Consider the following 20950-nt stretch of genomic DNA (forward strand, 5'->3'; position numbering starts at 1 on the left):
ACCGGCCCCTAGAGTCAGAAACAACTAGCACGCATGTGCGGGGGAACCTTTACCTTTACCTAACGTGAACAATTCTTCTTGTTCTGCATGTTATTCCCACTATATCACGGGGTCTGGAGTTTAACACGTTGCCCATCACTTCATCCGGTCTACAGCATCTTGAATGTCTGCATCTCAAGCATTGTGTTGGGTTTGATGTGTAATGATGTGATAGTGAAATCTCAGCCAATTTGTCACAGAGTCTGATGCCTCCCCTCCTCCTTTCTTATCCAGGCTTTGGACTGGCAATGGTAGAGTTCAGTACAGAATTAAGCAACCCTAAACGTATGGACTTGCCCTCTTGGAACCCAAGAGATTGAGGGTCCTCTTGAATCTTGCCCCATATCAATCCTTCTTTTCTTTCCTTTTCACATATACTTTCTCTATCTAAACCACCTATGGATATCTGTAGGAGGTAGGTGCAACCATGTGCAAAACAGCAGATAGAACATTGTGACGCCTTTTGTGTGTGCAGGGATAGAACCCACACCGTGATGTTCTGCCTGCTATCTACTACTATCTGTTGATGCTCTTGTCCGTACAAACACACATACACATAAAGGATGTTAAGAGTCCCTGGCTTGAAGTGAATGTTATCCAGACATATTCTCCAGCCAGCATGCTGGTTTTGCTTGTGTTTGGCTGCCATTCTCTCAGCATGCTGAACAGGGAATTCTGGGAGTTGAAGTCCACACATCTTAAAGTTGCCATGTTGAAAGCTCTGGTTTAAATAATTCCCAGAATTGCCAGTTTACAGAGTACTATAAATGGCTGAAGATACACTACACTAGATGGTGACTGGAAGGTATTCCAGTGAATACTACAACTTAATAAGGATTGTCCTGATAGAACAGAAACCATAACAATAAATGTTTCCCTGATGTTTAAACCTTATTACTCTTATCATTGTTTCATATTCTTTGCTATTCTTGACATACAGTGGTTTAAATACAACCAGGAAGAGTTGGGACGCATGTCTCTTATACAGAAGATTATTTTTTCTTTAAAAAAAATTGCATTGTTGTACATAACGTGACCCATACCAGCCAAAAACATCAAAATATGGTGGGGATGAGATAGCATACAGGGCGGAGGTACAAAAACTATCCATATGTTGTTGTAACAACAACTTGCACCTGAACATCGGCAAGACGAAAGAGATGGTGATAGACTTCTGGATGAAAAAGGAGGAACCTGCCCCACTTTACATCAGGGAGGACTGTGTGGAGAGAGTTTCCTCCTTTAAATTTCTGGGAGTCTACCTCTGCGAAGATCTGACCTGGAAAGTTAATACAACCCAGGTGGCTAGAAAGGCCCAACAGAGGCTTCACTTTCTCAGGGTCTTGCGGAAGAACAGGGTAGAACAACGGCTTATGACCCTCTTTTACTGGTCTACTATAGACAGTGTCGTATGGTATTGTGGTTTGATATGCTGGTCTGACAGCTGTGGATAGGAAGGCATTACAGAGGGTGGTGAGCACAGCACAAGACATTGTGGGCTGTCCCCTGACACCACTGGATGACATCGCCAGGGCTCGTTGCCTTGGAAGAGTGAGGAAAATTCTCAGGGATGACTCACACCCTGGATGGTATCTCTTTACTCTCCTACCATCGGGTAGGAGATATAGGAGTATAGCCAGCTGCACCAACAGGCTGAAAAACAGCTTTTATCCATGGGCTGTTAGGCTTTTGAACAGGAAATAATTTTTATAAACTTTATGCATAACTGACTTGCGAGGCCGGTGTGTTGTGCAATTAGTTCGCATGGTGTAATAAGATGGAGGGTTTGTGTCACTGTAAGTTGGGGGGTGGGGTCACGAAGGGAGGCTCAGCCAATCTCAATGTACACATGGTTGTACTTTGACAATAAAGGTTCATTCATTCATTCATCAAAATATTTCACTTTCTTACTAAAGGTTTCTAATCCACCCTATCCTCATGCTTCATTAATGGGTGAACCACACTTAGAAATTCACCGATAGCCAATGCAACTTTTTTATCTCTTTCATAGAATAGAATATAGAATAACAGAGTTGGAAAGGAACTTGGACCTTAGTCCAACCCCTAATCCTTGTTGCTCTTTTCTGCACTCTTTCCATATATTTTTAAACATTTTTTTTATATTGTGGTAACTAAAATTGAATGCAATATTACAAGTCTGTTCTTGGCATACTGTCCAAATCATGTTCATTTCTGAGTTGTAGTTTACACTTGCCAAGGAACACAGAGCTTCCAATTTTGATGGGGAAGGGGGAAATGGTGAGCTTTGCTTAAAGGGCCCTCTAAATAATGGATAAGTGACACTGATCATATATGCATTAACTGGAAACTGGAGCTATTGGTATTTACAGGAAAGCCATTGTAATGTTTGGTCCTGATTTCTCCAATGCTTCCAATTTGATTTAATTATCCTGGAAATCCCTTCTATCATAACAACATAACTCCTACTGTGCCGAGGCTTATAATAATCACATAATGGCCATGGTTTAGGCTTAATCAGATTTTAGTTTCCCTGTCCTGTTTCTATAATGTTGCTATAAAAACTGACAGAATCACACACAAACAAAACAATCATTGTTTAAACATCTTTATCAATTCTCTTCCCGCTCGTCTCTATGCTCTATCATCTCAAATATATAAACACAGAAAGATACATTTGCGCATAATGAAAAACATCAGAAATTGGATTACCAGTGCTCGGAACAAGGTATGATAAACTGTTTGCTCATGTGGTAGATTCAATGAAAGCGTGGGGCTTTTTCCTCACTGCAGATGGGCTGATTAAAGTTGCTGTGCTGCAAAGCTGAGCAACTCACAATGCTTTCTATACAGGTGGTCCTGGACATATCACCACAACTGAGCCCAAAATTTATGTGACTGAGCAAAACAGTTGTTAAGTGAATTTTCCTCCATTTTATGACCTTTCTTTGCCACAGTTGTTAAATGAATCTGGCTTCCCCATTGACTTTGTCAAGAAGGTCACAAAAGGTGATCACATGACCCCTGAAACAACCGTCATAAATATGAGCCAGTTGCCCAGCATCTGAATTTTGATCATGTGACCATGGGGATGTTGCAACAGTTGTAATATGAAAACTGTTCACATGTTACTTTTTCCAGTGTCATCGTGATTTTGAACCGTGACTAAACAAATGGTTGTAAGTCAAGGATCAACTGTTTATGGAATATACGTCTTCTATGCCCTAAGAATACCTATAATATGGAACCAAAGGGAAATACAGATCAAGCTGAAGCAACTGGCTTCCTTGGGCCAAAACCCATCACCTGAGCAGATTCAAATAAAGTTCAATAATCTCTGCCCCATATAAACAAAACTTTTCTTCTAGTGTGAAAAAATGTTGCTTTATATTCTGTGTGCCATGGTATGTGGGATGCAAGCAAATCACTTCCAAGGCTTAGCCTCCTTTAAAAAAATCCCAATTAATCCACAGGGAAGCAACATTTTAAAAACCCTTGTGACTTCCTTTTTTCCCCCTAGCATTCTTGAAAGTACTGTATATCCAAGCTGCTGGGAATGTGGCATTTTCAGCTGTATGACCTGATTTTTCCCAGCTCTGCAGCTCCCAAAGTGGTATCATAAATGTTAAGTAGGTGGTTCAGCAGACCACAAGGTAAATCAGGCCACTTTTCATAGCCACCCATCTTCTTCTTTAAAAATGTTTCAGGCAACTGGAGCATAAAACATATAACGGTTGCTGGAACGGTTGCTGGAATTGGGTATCTGTAGTTTAATGAAGAGAAGGATGAGGGGTGACATGATAGCAGTGTTCCAATATCTCAGGGGTTGCCACAAAGAAGATGGAGTTAAGCTATTCTCCAAAGCACCTGAAGGCAGGACAAGAAGCAACGGATGGAAAGTAATCAAAGGCATGGCTAGATGAATCAAAAGTTGGAATTAAGATTGCCGGGAGAAATATCAACAACCTAAGATATGCAGATCATACCACTCTAATGGCAGAAAGTGAAGAGGAACTAAAGAGCCTCTTGTTGCAGGTGAAGAAGGAGAGTGAAAAAGTTGGCTTAAAACTTAACATTAAGAAAACCAAGATCATGGCATCCGGCCCTCTTAGTTCCTGGCAAATAGATGGGGAAGAAATGGAGGTAGTGACAGATTTTATTTTCCTGGGCTCCAAGATCACCACAGATGGGGACTGCAGCCAAGAAATTAAAAGATGCTTGCTCCTGGGGAGGAAAGCCATGGCAAATCTAGACAGCACACTAAAAAGCAGAGACATCACCCTGTCAACAAAAGTGCATATAGTCAAGGCTATGATCTTCCCAGTTGCAATGTATGGCAGTGAAAGTTGGACCATAAGAAAGGCTGAGTGCCAAAGAATTGAGGCCTTTGAAGTATGGTGCTGGAGAAGACTCCTGCAAGTCCCTTGGACTGCAAGGCGATTGTTGGGGGCAATAAGCTAACTTTGTAATAATGCCGCTTGGGGGGGAAGCCCTAATAAGCAGGCATATACATAGAATGAAGGCTATTGCTAAGCACATTGATTTGTGCTTTAGATTGTAAGCCGCCCTGAGTCTTCGGAGAAGGGCGGGATATAAATGGGATTAAAAAAAAGGCGATCAAACCAGTCAGTCCTAGAGGAGATCAACCCTGACTGCTCTTTAGAAGGCCAGATCCTGAAGTTGAAGCTCAAATACTTTGGTCACCTAATGAGAAGGAAGGACTCACTGGAGAAGAGCCTAATGCTGGGAAAGATTGAGGGCAAGAGAAGAAGGGGACAACAGAGAATGAGGTGGCTGGATGGAGTCACTGAAGCAGTAGGTGTGAGCTTAAATGGACTCCAGAAGATGGTAGAGGACAGGAAGGCCTGTAGGAACTTTATCCATAGGGTTGTGATGGGTCGGACACGACTTCGCAACTAACAACTACAAATCAAGGAGGGAAGCAACCTAGAACTAAGGAGGAATTTCCTGATAGATTTTATTTTCCTGGGCTCCAAGATCACCACAGATGGGGACTGCAGCCAAGAAATTAAAAGATGCTTGCTCCTGGGGAGGAAAGCCATGGCAAATCTAGACAGCACACTAAAAAGCAGAGACATCACCCTGTCAACAAAAGTGCATATAGTCAAGGCTATGATCTTCCCAGTTGCAATGTATGGCAGTGAAAGTTGGACCATAAGAAAGGCTGAGTGCCAAAGAATTGAGGCCTTTGAAGTATGGTGCTGGAGAAGACTCCTGCAAGTCCCTTGGACTGCAAGGCGATTGTTGGGGGCAATAAGCTAACTTTGTAATAATGCCGCTTGGGGGGGAAGCCCTAATAAGCAGGCATATACATAGAATGAAGGCTATTGCTAAGCACATTGATTTGTGCTTTAGATTGTAAGCCGCCCTGAGTCTTCGGAGAAGGGCGGGATATAAATGGGATTAAAAAAAAGGCGATCAAACCAGTCAGTCCTAGAGGAGATCAACCCTGACTGCTCTTTAGAAGGCCAGATCCTGAAGTTGAAGCTCAAATACTTTGGTCACCTAATGAGAAGGAAGGACTCACTGGAGAAGAGCCTAATGCTGGGAAAGATTGAGGGCAAGAGAAGAAGGGGACAACAGAGAATGAGGTGGCTGGATGGAGTCACTGAAGCAGTAGGTGTGAGCTTAAATGGACTCCAGAAGATGGTAGAGGACAGGAAGGCCTGTAGGAACTTTATCCATAGGGTTGTGATGGGTCGGACACGACTTCGCAACTAACAACTACAAATCAAGGAGGGAAGCAACCTAGAACTAAGGAGGAATTTCCTGATAGAACAATCAATCAGTGGAACAACCTGCCTGGTATTTTCTCACTGAAGTGGTACCTATTTATCTATTTGCATTTGCATGCTTTCAAACTACTAGGTTGGCAGGAGCTGGGGCAAATGGACAGGAGCTCATTCCATCATACAGCTCGCTCTCGGGTTTCTAACTTCCAAGCTGTCAATCTCTCAATGGTCTTCTAACTCAGCATCCTAACCACGTGATCCACCACCCTCCCACTCCCATAATTTATAGAAAAGGAGAGGAAAATCATGTATGGTAATTTCATTGTCCTCTATTGCTGAATTATTGGGGAACCGCCAATATATCCTCATTTTCTGTAAACTTGTGCTCTTCCCCTTCCTGCACCACACCTTTCTGCTGCTCTTCCTTGATTTTCTATTCCTAGCCCAGGAGACCTCATTGCAGCAAAGCATGTTCTCAAACCACCCCCACCCACAAAACCTGGATTTGTGGTGTTCCTTGCCAATCATTGTCATTATTCCAGGTATTCCCTCACTCAGAAGTGCTTCAGATCTGTTTTCAATCCTTCTTCATAAGGCAGGATTCCTCAGAGGATCCAAAACGGTCTATTTGGTGTGTGCATGTTTATTAAGCACGGTCGTTGTTTGGAGACTAAACTTGTAATTAGCTTCTGTGATTTATCCCCAGAGGGAATATTTTCTCAACACCTGGCCCTTAAGAAATGTCTCTGAAGTAAGAGGCTGTATCAGCCCACCTGCATAACTCACGTGACACCGAAATGCTTAATCTTTTTTTTTCTCTGTGCTCAAATATGGATTATCTTTTAATTCTCTTTTTTTTTGCCCTAAGAAGTGAAATGGTTAGGTATCCAGAGTTTTCTGATAAATTTCACTTTAGCTTCTGGTAGGAATAAAGGTGTACAAAATTAGTGACCGATATTTTTAGCTGTGGCAAAACTAGCATCTATATGCACAACCCTATATTTGTTGTTGTTGTTGTTAGCTGCGAAGTCGTGTCCGACCCATCGCGACCCTATGGACAACATTCCTCCAGGCCTTCCTGTCCTCCACCATCTTCTGGAGTCCATTCAAGCTCACGCCCACTGCTTCAGTGACTCCATCCAGCCACCTCATTCTCTGTCGTCCCCTTCTTCTATTGCCCTCGATCTTTCCCAGCATTAGGCTCTTCTCCAGTGAGTCCTTCCTTCTCATTAGGTGGCCAAAGTACTTGAGTTTTAGCTTCAGGATCTGGCCTTCTAAAGAGCAGTCAGGATTGATCTCCTCTAGGACTGACCGGTTTGATCGCCTTGCAGTCCAAGGGACTCGCAGGAGTCTTCTCCAGCACCATAGTTCAAAGGCCTCAATTCTTTGGCGCTCAGCCTTTCTTATGGTCCAACTTTCACTGCCATACATTGCAACTGGGAAGACCATAGCCTTGACTATACGCACTTTTGTTGACAGGGTGATGTCTCTGCTTTTTAGTGTGCTGTCTAGATTTGCCATGGCTTTCCTCCCCAGGAGCAAGCGTCTTTTAATTTCTTGGCTACAGTCCCCATCTGCAGTGATCTTGGAGCCCAGGAAAACAAAATCTGTCACTACCTCCATTTCTTCCCCATCTATTTGCCAGGAATTCAGAGGGCCAGTTGCCATGATCTTGGTTTTCTTAATGTTAAGTTTCAACCCAACTTTTGCACTCTCCTTCTTCACCCGCAACAAGAGGCTCTTTAGTTCTTCTTCACTTTCTGCCATTAGAGTGGTATCATCTGCGTATCTTAGGTTGTTGATATTTCTTCCGGCAATCTTAATTCCAACTTTTGATTCATCTAGCCCTGCCTTTCTCATGATGTGCTCTGCATATAAGTTAAATAGGCAGGGCGACAGTATACAGCCTTGCCGGACTCCTTTCCCAATTTTGAACCAATCAGTGGTTCCGTGTCCAGTTCTCACTGTTGCTTCTTGACCCGCATATAGGTTTCTCAAGAGACAAATAAGATGGTCTGGTACTCCCATCTCTTTAAGAACTTGCCACAGTTTGTTATGATCCACACAATCAAAGGCTTTAGCATAGTCAATGAAGCAGAAGTAGATGTTTTTCTGGAACTCCCTAGCTTTCTCCATGATCCAGCGTATGTTGGCAATTTGATCTCTAGTTCCTCTGCCTCTTCGAAATCCTGCCTGTACTTCTGGTAGTTCTCGATCCACATACTGCTGAAGTCTAGCTTGTAGGATTTTAAGCATGACTTTACTAGCATGAGAAATGAGTGCAATGGTGCGGTAGTTTGAACATTCTTTGGCACTGCCTTTCTTTGGAATTGGAATGTAAACTGATCTTTTCCAATCCTGTGGCCACTGTTGAGTTTTCCAAATTTGCTGGCAAATTGAGTGTAGCACTTTTACTGCACTGTCTTTTAAGATTTTGAATAGCTCAGCTGGAATACTGTCACCTCCACTAGCTTTGTTGTTGCTCAGCTTTTCTAAGGCCCACTTCACCTCACATTCTAGGATGTCTGGCTCGAGGTCAGTGACCACATCATTGTGATTATCTGGGACGTTAAGCTCATTCTTGTATAGTTCTTCTGTGTAATTTTGCCACCTCTTCTTAATCTCTTCTGCCTCTGTTAGGTCCCTGCCATTTTGGTCCTTTATCATGCCCATTTTTGCATTAAACGTTCCCTTCATCTCTCCAATTTTCTTGAAAAGATCTCTGGTCCTCCCTATTCTATTGTTTTCTTCTATTTCTTTGCACTGTTCATTTAAGAAGGCATTCTTATCTCTTCTAGCTATTCTCTGGAATTCTGCATTCAATTGGGCATATCTATGTTTTTCTCCCTTGCCTTTCGCTTCCCTCCTTTCCTCAGCTATTTGCAAAGCTTCCTCAGACAGCCATTTTGCTTTCTTGCATTTCTTTTTCTTTGGGATAGTTTTGGTTGCTACCTGTTGTACAATGTCGCGAACCTCTGTCCATAGTTCTTCAGGCACTCTGTCTATCAGATCTAATTCCTTAAATCTATTTGTCACCTCTACTGTATATTCAACAGGGATATGATTTAATTCATACCTGACTGGCCTAGTGCTTTTCCCTACTTTCTTCAGTTTAAGCCTAAACTTTGCAAGGAGAAGCTCATGGTCTGAGCCACAGTCAGCTCCTGGTCTTGTTTTTACCGACTGTATAGAGCTTCTCCATCTTTGGCTGCAGAGCATATAGTCAATCTGATTTCTGTGTTGACCGTCTGGTGATGTCCATGTGTAGAGCCGTCTCTTGGGTTGTTGGAAAAGAGTGTTTGCTATGACCATCGTATTCTCTTGACAAAATTCTATCAGCCTGTGCCCTGCTTCATTTTGTACTCCAAGGCCAAACTTGCCTGTTATTCCAGTTATCTTTTGGCTTCCTACTTTAGCATTCCAATCCCCCATGATGATAAGGACATCATTTTTTGGTGTTACTTCTATAAGGTGCTGTAGGGCTTCATAGAACCGGTCAATTTCATCCTCTTCAGCACTGGTGGTTGGGGCATAGACTTGGACTACTGTGATATTGAATGGTTTGCCTTGGATTCGAACTGAGATCATTCTGTCATTTTGAGGATTGTATCCCAGTATTGATTTTCCTACTCTTTTATTGACTATGAAGGCTACTCCATTTCTTCTGAGGGATTCTTGCCCGCAGTAGTATACCTGATGGTCATCTGAATTAAATTCACCCATTCCTGTCCATTTTAGTTCGCTGATACCTAAGATGTCGATGTTCAGTCTTGTCATCTCTTGTTTGACCACGTCCAGCTTTCCTTGATTCATGGATCTTACATTCCAGGTTCCTATGGAGAAAAAATCTTTACAGCATCGGACTTTCCTTTCACCACCAGACATATCCACAGCTGAGCGTCCTTTCGGCTTTGGCCCAGTCGCTTCATTCTTTCTGGCGCTACTAGTACTAGCCCTCTGCTCTTCCCCAGTAGCATATTGGACGCCTTCCGACCTGAGGGGCTCATCTTCCAGCGTCATATCGTTTTGCCTTTTGGTACTGTCCATAGGGTTTTCATGGCAAAGATACTGGAGTGGGTTGCCATTTCCTTCTCCAGTGGATCACGTTTTGTCAGAACTCTCAGCTATGACCTGTCCGTCTTGGGTGGCCCTGCACGGCATAGCTCATAGCTTCATTGAATTACGCAAGCCCCTTCGCCACGACAAGGCAGTAATCCATGAAGGGGATGCATATATATATATATATATATATATATTTCGAACTCTTTATGTTCTCATCAGTCAGTCATACCCTTTATCTGAGATTCGAACCTGGGCTAATTGTATCTTAGGCAGTTGTTTTTAACTTGCTGAGCCACAGGTTCTTTCTCTCTTTTTATTAGCTCGAAGGCAAGGCAAATATATGTTAAGTATTTGTCAAGGCTTTTTGAAAGCACCTTGCTAATTAACTCTTTCATTCCTGTTTTGGTCTATCTTCAAGGCTTATCCACAGGATATAGTCAACTATGACAGCTCATTATTTGTGCAAATTATTCAAGTTGCTAATAAAGAATTTTGGGAGGCTGAGATGGCCATTTCGAACTCTTTATGTTCTCATCAGTCAGTCATACCCTTTATCTGAGATTCGAAGCTGTCATAGTTGACTATATCCTCTGGATAAGCCTTGAAGTTAGGCCAAAACAGGAATGAAAGAGTTAATTAGCAAGGTGCTTTCAAAAAGCCTTGACAAATACTTAACATATATTTGCCTTGCCTTCGAGCTAATAAAAAGAGAGAAAGAACCTGTGGCTCAGCAAGTTAAAAACAACTGCCTAAGATACAATTAGCCCAGGTTCGAATCTCAGATAAAGGGTATGACTGACTGATGAGAACATAAAGAGTTCGAAATGGCCATCTCAGCCTCCCAAAATTCTTTATTAGCAACTTGAATAATTTGCACAAATAATGAGCTGTCATAGTTGACTATATCCTGTGGATAAGCCTTGAAGATAGGCCAAAACAGGAATGAAAGAGTTAATTAGCAAGGTGCTTTCAAAAAGCCTTGACAAATACTTAACATATATATATATATATATATGTTAAGTATTAGGTCTAAGGCTGGCAGCTGAGACCAGCCCATCCACTCAAAACACACCCCCACCCAATCAGAACACACCCACCATTCAAAACACACTCCCACCCAATCAGAACACACTTACTCCCCCACCCAATCAGAGCACACCTCCACCCACAGAACACACCCCCTCTGTTAGTTTAAAAAAGAGGAACAAACAGCCACATGCTTCTCCCAGAAGAAGGAAGCAGAAGCCACCAGCCTGATGATGACGGATGGGATTCCGTCGAAATGTCGCCCCTACACCTTTAGTTCTACGTGGGGAAAAACCCAAATAACCAAAGATCCACATACGAACACCCGCGAAAACCTCAGAAAACAAATATCTTACCTCTACGGGGAGGAAATCCACCAGCCACTTAGGACCTATGAAAAACTCGAAGTACGAAGAGCTTCCATTCTGTGTGACCTCACATTCCTACGCAACTGCCGAGATCAAAATTTAATCCCCACATCCTTCCAATTGAAATTCCACTCCAACTCTGAAGCCATCAAACGCATCCTGATAAGAACTGAACTGGCCCTAATCAGAAATGAACTCCACACAAAAAGATTCCTCCTGGACCGAATCAACAGAGACCTCCTCACACTTCACCTCAAACTCAGCAACAAGATCCACCCCACACTTTGGGACAAATTCAAACAAATCGCTGTCTGGAGAGCTGAAATAGAGACTGCCTACAAAACAGACACACACACCAATAAACTCCGAAGACTAAAGGAACGCCAGAAACAAACCCCTCCTCTCTCACAGCAACACATGAAACAAACTGTGCACAACATCTCAGATAGGATTCTCACCAAAGCCGAAACCAACGTCCTGTCTAAAGGATTTAATTTTGCAGTCGCTCCCAAACACATTCCCACGGAAACCATTATATGCAGAGTCGAATCCAGCCTGACCAAAATTAACCCTGATGACGCCAACAAAATCAGACTCGAAGTGACCAACATCCTCTGCACCAGCAAACCACCCAAAAGCAACTTACCCAAAGAGGAACAGACAGCACTACTTAACCTAAAAAATGACACCAGCATAATCATTCTGCCAGCAGACAAAGGCAACGCCATGGTGGTAATGAACTCATCTGACTACCATACCAAATTATCCAACCTACTCCGAGACTCCACATACAAACTCCTCAAGACAGATCCCACCACCTACCTGGAAAAAACCACAAAATCAAAAATAAAAGCCACCCCCATCAGTGAAGAGATCCAGAAAACAATCATTCCCAGAGAAAAATCATCCAGATGTCCTAAGCTCTATGGTCTGCCCAAGATACACAAAGAAGGAACCCCACTCAGACCCATAGTCAGCTCCATAGGCTCACCTCTACAAAATGTAGCCAAATTTCTTGCCAAACAACTACAGCCTTAGGCAAATTCCATCACCTCACACGTACAAGATTCATTCCAATTCATAGAGATCATAAGTAAACTAAACTTACAGCCCTGTGACCTACTTGTGAGCTTTGATGTCGTATCCCTCTTCACCCAAGTGCCAATCAAAGAAGCCTTGACAGCTATCCTAAATAAATACAACCCCCCAAAACACATCCTAGATCTGACCAACCACTGCCTATCTAACACATACTTCATCTACAATGGACAAAGATACAAACAAATGGAAGGAGCACCCATGGGATCACCCCTTTCACCTGTCATCGCAAACCTCTACATGGAACACTTTGAAACCCTCGCTCTAGAAAAATCCAACCACAAACCCAAACTCTGGCTCAGATACGTAGATGACACCTTCGTAATCTGGCCACACGGCAAAGAAAAACTGGATGACTTCCTCACACACCTCAATAGCCTACACCCCAAAATACAATTCACCATGGAAACAGAAGCTAACAATCAACTTCCCTTCCTTGATGTCTTAGTCTACAAGAAATCCAACGGCTCCCTAGTACACACTATCTACCATAAAAAAACACACACAAACCGCTATCTGAACGCACTCTCACACCACCACCCAGCACAGATCAACTCCGTAGCCAAGACACTCATCTCCAGAACAAAACACCTAGCTGACGAACAACACCAAAAAACCGAACTACACACTCTCACTAATGTACTAACAGCCAATGGATTCCAAAGAAACGCGATTACCAACTTAATCCGAAGAGAGACACCCACAAAAACCCAAGACAGAGAACAAGAAAATGGCAAAGCCCTCCTCCCATACTTAAAAGGGACCACAGACAGAATCAGCAAGGTCCTCAAAAAACACAACATCAAAACAGCATTCTACACAGACAGAAAAATATCCACCATCCTAAGAAACCCCAAGGACATAATTGGCTTAGAAAACCAAGGAGTATACGAAATTTAATTTAATTTAATTTAATTTAATTTAATAATATTTATATACCGCCCTTCTCCCTGAGGACTCAGGGCGGTTCACAGGGCAAAAGTCAAATACAAAGTACAAACATTAAAAAGAGATTAAATAATTGCCCAAGTTAAAACAATTAATACAATAATAAAAACCCCAAAAATAAAATTAAGAGTACAAAAAAAATAAAAACCCCACCAATCCCCATCAGGCTAGGCCGGCTTGTACAAACAAAAACGTCTTGAGATCGCGACGAAAGGAGCGAAGATCGGGCGCCATCCGGAGCTCTACCGGCAACTGATTCCACAGCTCCGGAGCGCCCACAGAGAAGGATCTCCCCCTGGGCGCCACCAATCGACATTCTCCCATGCACCACCTGCCCCACCACATACATCGGACAGACCAACAGAAGAATAAGTGCACGCATTGAAGAGCACAAAAACTCACTCAGAAAAGGAGAACAAACTTCATCCCTGGTCCAACACTTTGAAGCCACGGGACATGAAATTGATTTTAAAAAAACCAAAACTATCGCCAAAATTGAACATTTTAACAACAGAATAATCAGAGAAGCCATTGAGATAGAAAAACGCCCCCACAGCATAAACAAACGAGATGATACCTCTCGCCTACCAACCATTTGGAAACCCGCCTTGATTGACAGACGAGTCCCAACCACCAAGAATGATAGACCCAAAGTCATGATAACACCACATGACATCACCACCACACAACCATTCAAAAAGCAAATCCGAACCCACAATGATAACGAGGCACAACCACAAAACAGAAACCTAACTACAGCTGCAACATCAGCCACTTTAAACCCCTCCAAACCACACAATAAGCAAACTGACAACATGGCACCACCACAAACACGAAGCCGAACAAAAGCAGCACAACTCACCAGCTCAGGTCTAAGGCTGGCAGCTGAGACCAGCCCATCCACTCAAAACACACCCCCACCCAATCAGAACACACCCACCATTCAAAACACACTCCCACCCAATCAGAACACACTTACTCCCCCACCCAATCAGAGCACACCTCCACCCACAGAACACACCCCCTCTGGCAGTTTAAAAAAGAGGAACAAACAGCCACATGCTTCTCCCAGAAGAAGGAAGCAGAAGCCACCAGCCTGATGATGACGGATGGGATTCCGTCAAAACGTCGCCCCTACACCTTTAGTTCTACGCGGAAAAAAACCCGAATAACCAAAGATCCATATACCTAGCAAAACAATTACAACCTCTAGCAGAAATGGCAGCTTCATATGTCCAAAACACATACCACTTTATAGAATTAGTGAAAAATCTACAGATAGACCAAAAAGACTTGCTAGTCAGCTTCGATGTGGTATCACTATTCACCCAGGTGCCAGTCCAAGAAGCTCTATCAACAATAAGAAGCAAATACCAACCACCAAACCATATTATAGAACTAGCAGAACACTGCTTATCAAACACATACTTCATACACAGAGGCCAGAGATACAAACAAATAGAAGGCGCACCAATGGGATCCCCTCTATCACCAGTTATCGCCAACCTTTTCATGGAAGAATTTGAAACTAACGCTCTAGAAAAGACTACAAACAAACCAAAACTGTGGCTCAGATATGTGGATGACACCTTCGTGATCTGGCCCCACGGAAGAAAGGAGCTAGAAAACTTCCTGACACACCTGAACAGCCTACATCCCAAAATAAAATTCACCATGGAGATTGAAACAAACAACCAGTTACCTTTCCTGGATGTACTTATATACAAAAAACAAAACGGCACCCTAGGACACACAGTCTACCGAAAGAAAACACACACCAACCGTTACCTCAATGCGCAATCACATCATCACCCAGCACAAATAAATTCAGTAGCCAAAACACTAATAACAAGAACCAGACGCCTTGCAGATGAAACACATATACAAACAGAACTACACACCCTGACAGACATATTGACAGCAAACAAGTTCCAAAAAAACAAAATCACCAATATAATTCAGCAGCGGACTCCGAAACAGAAAAACATCCAAGAAGAAGAACAGAACAACGGACGAGCCATCTTGCCCTACATAAAAGGAACAACCGACAAAATCAGTAAAGTACTACGCAAACATAACATCAAAACCGCATTTAACACTGACAGAAAGATATCAACCATCCTGAGAAATCCCAAAGACAAAATAGAACTGGAAAACCAGGGCATATACCAAATCCCATGCGCCTCCTGTCCAGCAACATACATCGGACAGACTAACAGAAGAATAGAGGTACGTGTAGAAGAACATAAGAACTCAGTACAGAAGAAAGATCGCACATCTTCACTAGTACAACACATAAACACTACGGGACACAACATCAATTTTGAAGGTACAAAAACAATCGCCAAAATAGAACATCTCAATAGCAGAATAATCAGAGAAGCCATTGAAATAGAAAAACACCCAGACAGTATGAACAAGCGAGACGACACCTCCCGCCTACATGCCATTTGGAAACCAGCATTGATAGACAAACGAATTTCAGCAAACAAGGATTTAAAAAACCAACAAACAACCCCAAATGCCACCAGCCCCAGCAAGACTCATCCACACCCAGAACAAAAACTCTCCCACACAGAAGATAGAACAAGTCAAGCAAAAGTGCTATCACCCAAGCAGAAGAACGCACACACGAACCTGACTGACCCATACCAGAGATGCATGGCGGGTCCTCGAACTCGGAGCCAAGCCAAAGCTCTGGAGGCCACTACACAGCCCACTCCTCAAGACACCAAATCACAACACTCAGGATATTACGACACAACAAAAAACCCCACCCATTCAGAACACACCCCACCCAATCAGAAGACAGCCATGCCTCCAACCAATCGGAAGACAACCACACATCCACCCAATCAGAAGACAGCCACGCCTCCACTCAATCAGAAGACAACCACGCCTCCACCCAGTCGGAAGACACCCCCACCCAATCAGAAAGCAGCCACGCCTCCACCCAGTCGGAACACAGCCCCACCGGCAGTTGGAAGGAAAGGAACAGACAGACCACGCATTGCTCCTGAAAGCAGCAGGAGGAATACTCCGGCCTGATGATGACGGATGGGATTTCGTCGAAACGTCGCCACAACTTTCTGAAGATGAAAGGAACGCGGGAAGAAACCCGAGACTCTAGACCTACATATATATATATATATATATATATATATATATATATATATATATATATATATATATATATATATATATATATATATATATATATATATATATATATATATATATATATATATATATATATATATATATATGTGGACCTTTGGTCATTCGGGTTTTTCTTCCTTCTTCTGGGAGAAGCATGTGGTAGTGGCTGTTTGTTCCTCTTTTTTAAACTGCCAGAGGGGGTGTGTTCTGTGGGTGGAGGTGTGCTCTGATTGGGTGGGGGATTAAGTGTGTTCTGATTGGGTGGGAGTGTGTTTTGAATGGTGGGTGTGTTCTGATTGGGTGGGGGTGTGTTTTGAGTGGATGGGCTAGTCTCAGCTGCCAGCCTTAGACCTGAGCTGGTGAGTTGTGCTGCTTTTGTTCGGCTTCGTGTTTGTGGTGGTGCCATGTTTTTATAGTGGGTGTCAGTTTGCTTATTGTGTGGTTTGGAGGGGTTTAAAGTGGCTGATGTTGCAGCTGTAGTTAGGTTTCTGTTTTGTGGTTGTGCGTCGTTATCATTGTGGGTTCGGATTTGCTTTTTGAATGGTTGTGTGGTGGTGATGTCATGTGATGTTATCATGAGTTTGGGTCTGGTATCATTCTTGGTGGTTGGGACTCGTCTGTCAATCAAGGCGGGTTTCCAAATGGCTGGTAGGCGAGAGGTATCATCTCGTTTGTTCATGCTGTGGGGGCGGTTTTCTATCTCAATGGCTTTTCTGATTATTCTGTTGTTAAAATGTTCAATTTTGGCGATAGTTTTGGTTTTTTTAAAATCAATTTCATGTCCCGTGGCTTCAAAGTGTTGGACCAGGGATGAAGTTTGTTCTCCCTTTCTGAGTGAGTTTTTGTGCTCTTCAATGCGTGCACTTATTCTTCTGTTGGTCTGTCTGATGTAAGGATGATGACGGATGGGATTCCGTCAAAACGTTGCTCCTACACCTTTAATTCTACGCAGGAAAAAACCCGAATGACCAAAGATCCATATATATATATAACAAAATTTTGAATATGATTAGAAAAGGGATATGATGTAAATAAAATGGATAAGCCTTGATATTTGGGTAGGTCTTTAACTTTGATTGATTGATAGATTAAAGCTATATATTTTATAAAGTATACTTTATATACTTTGTATTTTTATTGTGTCTTACTCTTAATGGGTACATATCTTTGCATTGTTTTCTTCTTTTTAACACTGTAAATTGCCCAGAGCCACCTTGTGATAAAGATGGGCAGCAAATAAATTTAATAAATAATAAAATAAAAATAAAAAATAAAACAATAACAAAATAAAATAAAATAAAATAAAATAAAAAACAATAACAAAATAAAATAAAATAAAAAACAATAACAAAATAAAATAAAAAACAATAACAAAATAAAATAAAATAAAATAAAATAAAATAAAATAAAATAAAATAAAATAATAAAATAAAATAAAATAAATAAAATAAAATAAAATAAAATAAAATAAAATAAAATAATAAAATAAAATAAAAATAAAAAATAAAATAAAATAAAATAAAATAAAATAAAATAAAATAATAAAATAAAATAATAAAATAAAATAATAAAATAAAATAAAATAAAATACACCAACCTCCCAATCTCTCTGTTTGGGTGACTCCAGGTGGCCTACTGGAAAGATAGCTAAGAGAGGCATAATAGGGATCAGAATTAGGTTAAAGGGAAAATCTAATTCTAGGTAGGTTCAAGACTTATAGAAAGAAGTGCTATTTTACAGTACTTTGGAACTCTACAGTGCTTCAACTGCATCATAGTTAAGTGATCAAATTCACTGCCGTCAGGTATGATTTGGAGGGTGCAGTTATTGGTGGGGTTACCTGTCCTGATGACTATGTCTTACTTTCCAAATCACAGGCTGCATACTTTACCCGTCCTCTATAGGGAGATCAGTGGTACCTTTAATATGTGAAGTAGTAATTCGACTCTAATTCCCGCTCTAGGACATCTGATTCTGTCCTATTCACTTTAAAGACGATTCAGGAAATGTAGAGCAGGTTTAGAAAAGGGCAGCCAGGACAAATGGAGGACTGGCAAACTGAGAAGTCTGTAAGAGATTACAGTGGGACTTTTCTGAACTGATACCACAATATAAAGAGCCCCAAAGAGCAGTTCAACCGGGTTATATCTCGGGTTCTTCTGTTCAGGTGGAGGTTGGATAGATATTAAAGAGGGTTGTTGGGCTAGTTGACCTTAAAGATTACTTGCTACTCTATCAACCTTCAGAGTTTCATAGGTAAAGGTAAAGGTTCCCCCACACATGCGTGCTAGTCGTTTCCAACTCTAGGGGGCGGTGCTCATCTCCGTTTCAAAGCCGAAGAGCCAGCGCTTGTCCGAGGATGTCTCCGTGGTCATGTGGCCAGCATGACTAGACGCCAAAGGCACACGGAACACTGTTACCTTCCCACCGTAGTGGTCCCTATTTTTCTACTTGCATTTTTACGTGCTTTCGAACTGCTAGGTTGGCAGAAGCTGGGATGAGTAACAGGCGCTCACTCTGTTTCATAGATGTACTATATTTCTTATTTTGACTGATTTTAAGCTGCTGCAGTTGTACAGTTCTAAGCAACGTGCAGCAATATCTTCAAACTGTCACAAAAACAAAATGAATAAAAGTCTGTCTCTAACATGCTATAGCAATAGCATGGTAAAACAGCTACGTATCCTATCCATCATCACATTTTATATTATACTAACAGCATTCTGCACTTACCGCTCATGCTATTATCTCATTTGCTCATTGGAACAACATGGCTTTCTAAATGTCAGGATAAAAGCACCAATCTTGTATCTGGTTGCAGCTGTCCCACGGAAAGGGAACTCCTGCAGAAAATGCTCACTTCTCAGTTCCCTCCCACTATAGGTCATGAGTATTTTGGGTGTAGATTTATACAATTGATCTTATGGCCAAAGTAACCTAAAAAAACACAATATAAACAACCATTAAAACATACATTTTTTAAAAAAAAAAGAGCAGTCCAGAATAAAAAAAAACACGAAACAATATCAATGTCATGGCTCCGATGCTAAGACCAACAAAATCAGAACTCTGAGGCAAGAGGTTACAAAATATCAGCACCATCAAAAATGAAACCAAGTCTGAAATTCCCTCCAAAGAGTTACACTATTACAAAGTCAAACTTCCCACCCCAGGGCTATGCAATCGGCTACGTTCCCCAATAAAACAATTTGGTGGGCTTTCTCACAAAACGCCTAACCCTCTAAGCTAACTGATAGAATGACCTTGGTTCCCACCAGACCCAGAATTGTTTAGACTAGCAAAAATGCTCCGCATCCCCTCCGTTTCTTGTGGCAACCTAGAATGAGCAAGATGGCTTCAGTCAAGTTCGTTGCAGACTTGACAATCCAACCACCAGGGCTTCACCAACTACCTGACTCCCATGCCTGAGTAAGCAGCCAGATCTTCATCATTTTCTTGAAGGGTTCAATCTGTCTCAGGTGGTTAGGTGTGCCAGAGGGTATGCACTGGTGGTTAGGTATGCCAGAGGGTAGGTAAGGCACCAAAACCAAAACCAAAAAAGTGCACTTCCTGGTTTCTACCAGTTGGCATTCTTTAATTGACAATTGACCCGAAACATGCTTTTCCTGCCAGAGCTAATACATATAGTCCTTGATTTACAACCACAATTGGGATAAGAATTTCCATTGCTAAGCAAAAGTGAGTCATGCCTGATTTTACTATGTTTTTTGCTATGGTTGGCAAACCTGACTGAAAGGGGTCCAGATAATCTTCTTCCTCCAGGTTCTCTGCCACTGCAGTCAATCACAGTGTAGGTTGTAAGGAAAGGCTGAAGACAGGATCCAGCACCAGAGCATTCTAAAATTACTAGAAAGTGGTCCATCTGTGGCAAGAGAGTGATGCTAATTTACCCCAGTTCAGATCATGTCAGCACTGGTCCAAGAGGAAGGCCTGATCCGAAATGTGGCCATCATTATGCATGGCCCTCAATGATGTGGGTCAGATCCATAGCTTCTTTGAGGGCTATGAACTCCTAAGCTACCTCCAACACCATCAAGAGGAAAGGTTTAAAGTCCACCACACCATAATCGTAGGATGCCTACTACCAATTCAACCACAGAATGAAGCAGGATGGGCAGAAAGGGTAGTACAAAAAAACAGTCTTTAGAGTCTAACAGGATCTCACACCATCACTTGGAGGGCAACGCCTTTGGAAGCTATCACGGGTAACCATAGCTACTCTGCTGTTCCTTCCTTGAGATCTTGATTGATACCAAACCTGTATTCCAGCCAGACACGTTTGCATGAGGGCAACCCCTCTCTTCATGCCCAGCTAGAGCTTGGTAATACATATCAGTCCAGAGTTTAATGATGTTCTCAACTGAACTGCTCTCCAGATTACTGGGAAATTCTTCAAGATCCTGAGGAACCCAAATGAATTGATCAAACAGAAAGCCCCTTTGAAGGAGAAGAGGGAGTTAAGAACTAGAAAATATGGGGGGGAAATAAACAAAAAT

At 42.0% G+C, this 20950-nt stretch overlaps 1 protein-coding gene across 1 annotated transcript in view; it reads left to right on the forward strand.

The window, feature by feature from the left end:
* Nucleotides 1–20950, forward strand: part of SPATA16 (spermatogenesis associated 16) — a gene marked incomplete at both ends in the record, with an annotated part of 188992 nt that overhangs the window by 989 nt on the left and 167053 nt on the right. The window lies entirely within an intron of this gene.

The sequence above is a fragment of the Vipera berus genome (assembly GCF_964194415.1).
Source record: "Vipera berus genome assembly, chromosome: 5".
Lineage (NCBI taxonomy): Eukaryota > Metazoa > Chordata > Lepidosauria > Squamata > Viperidae > Vipera > Vipera berus.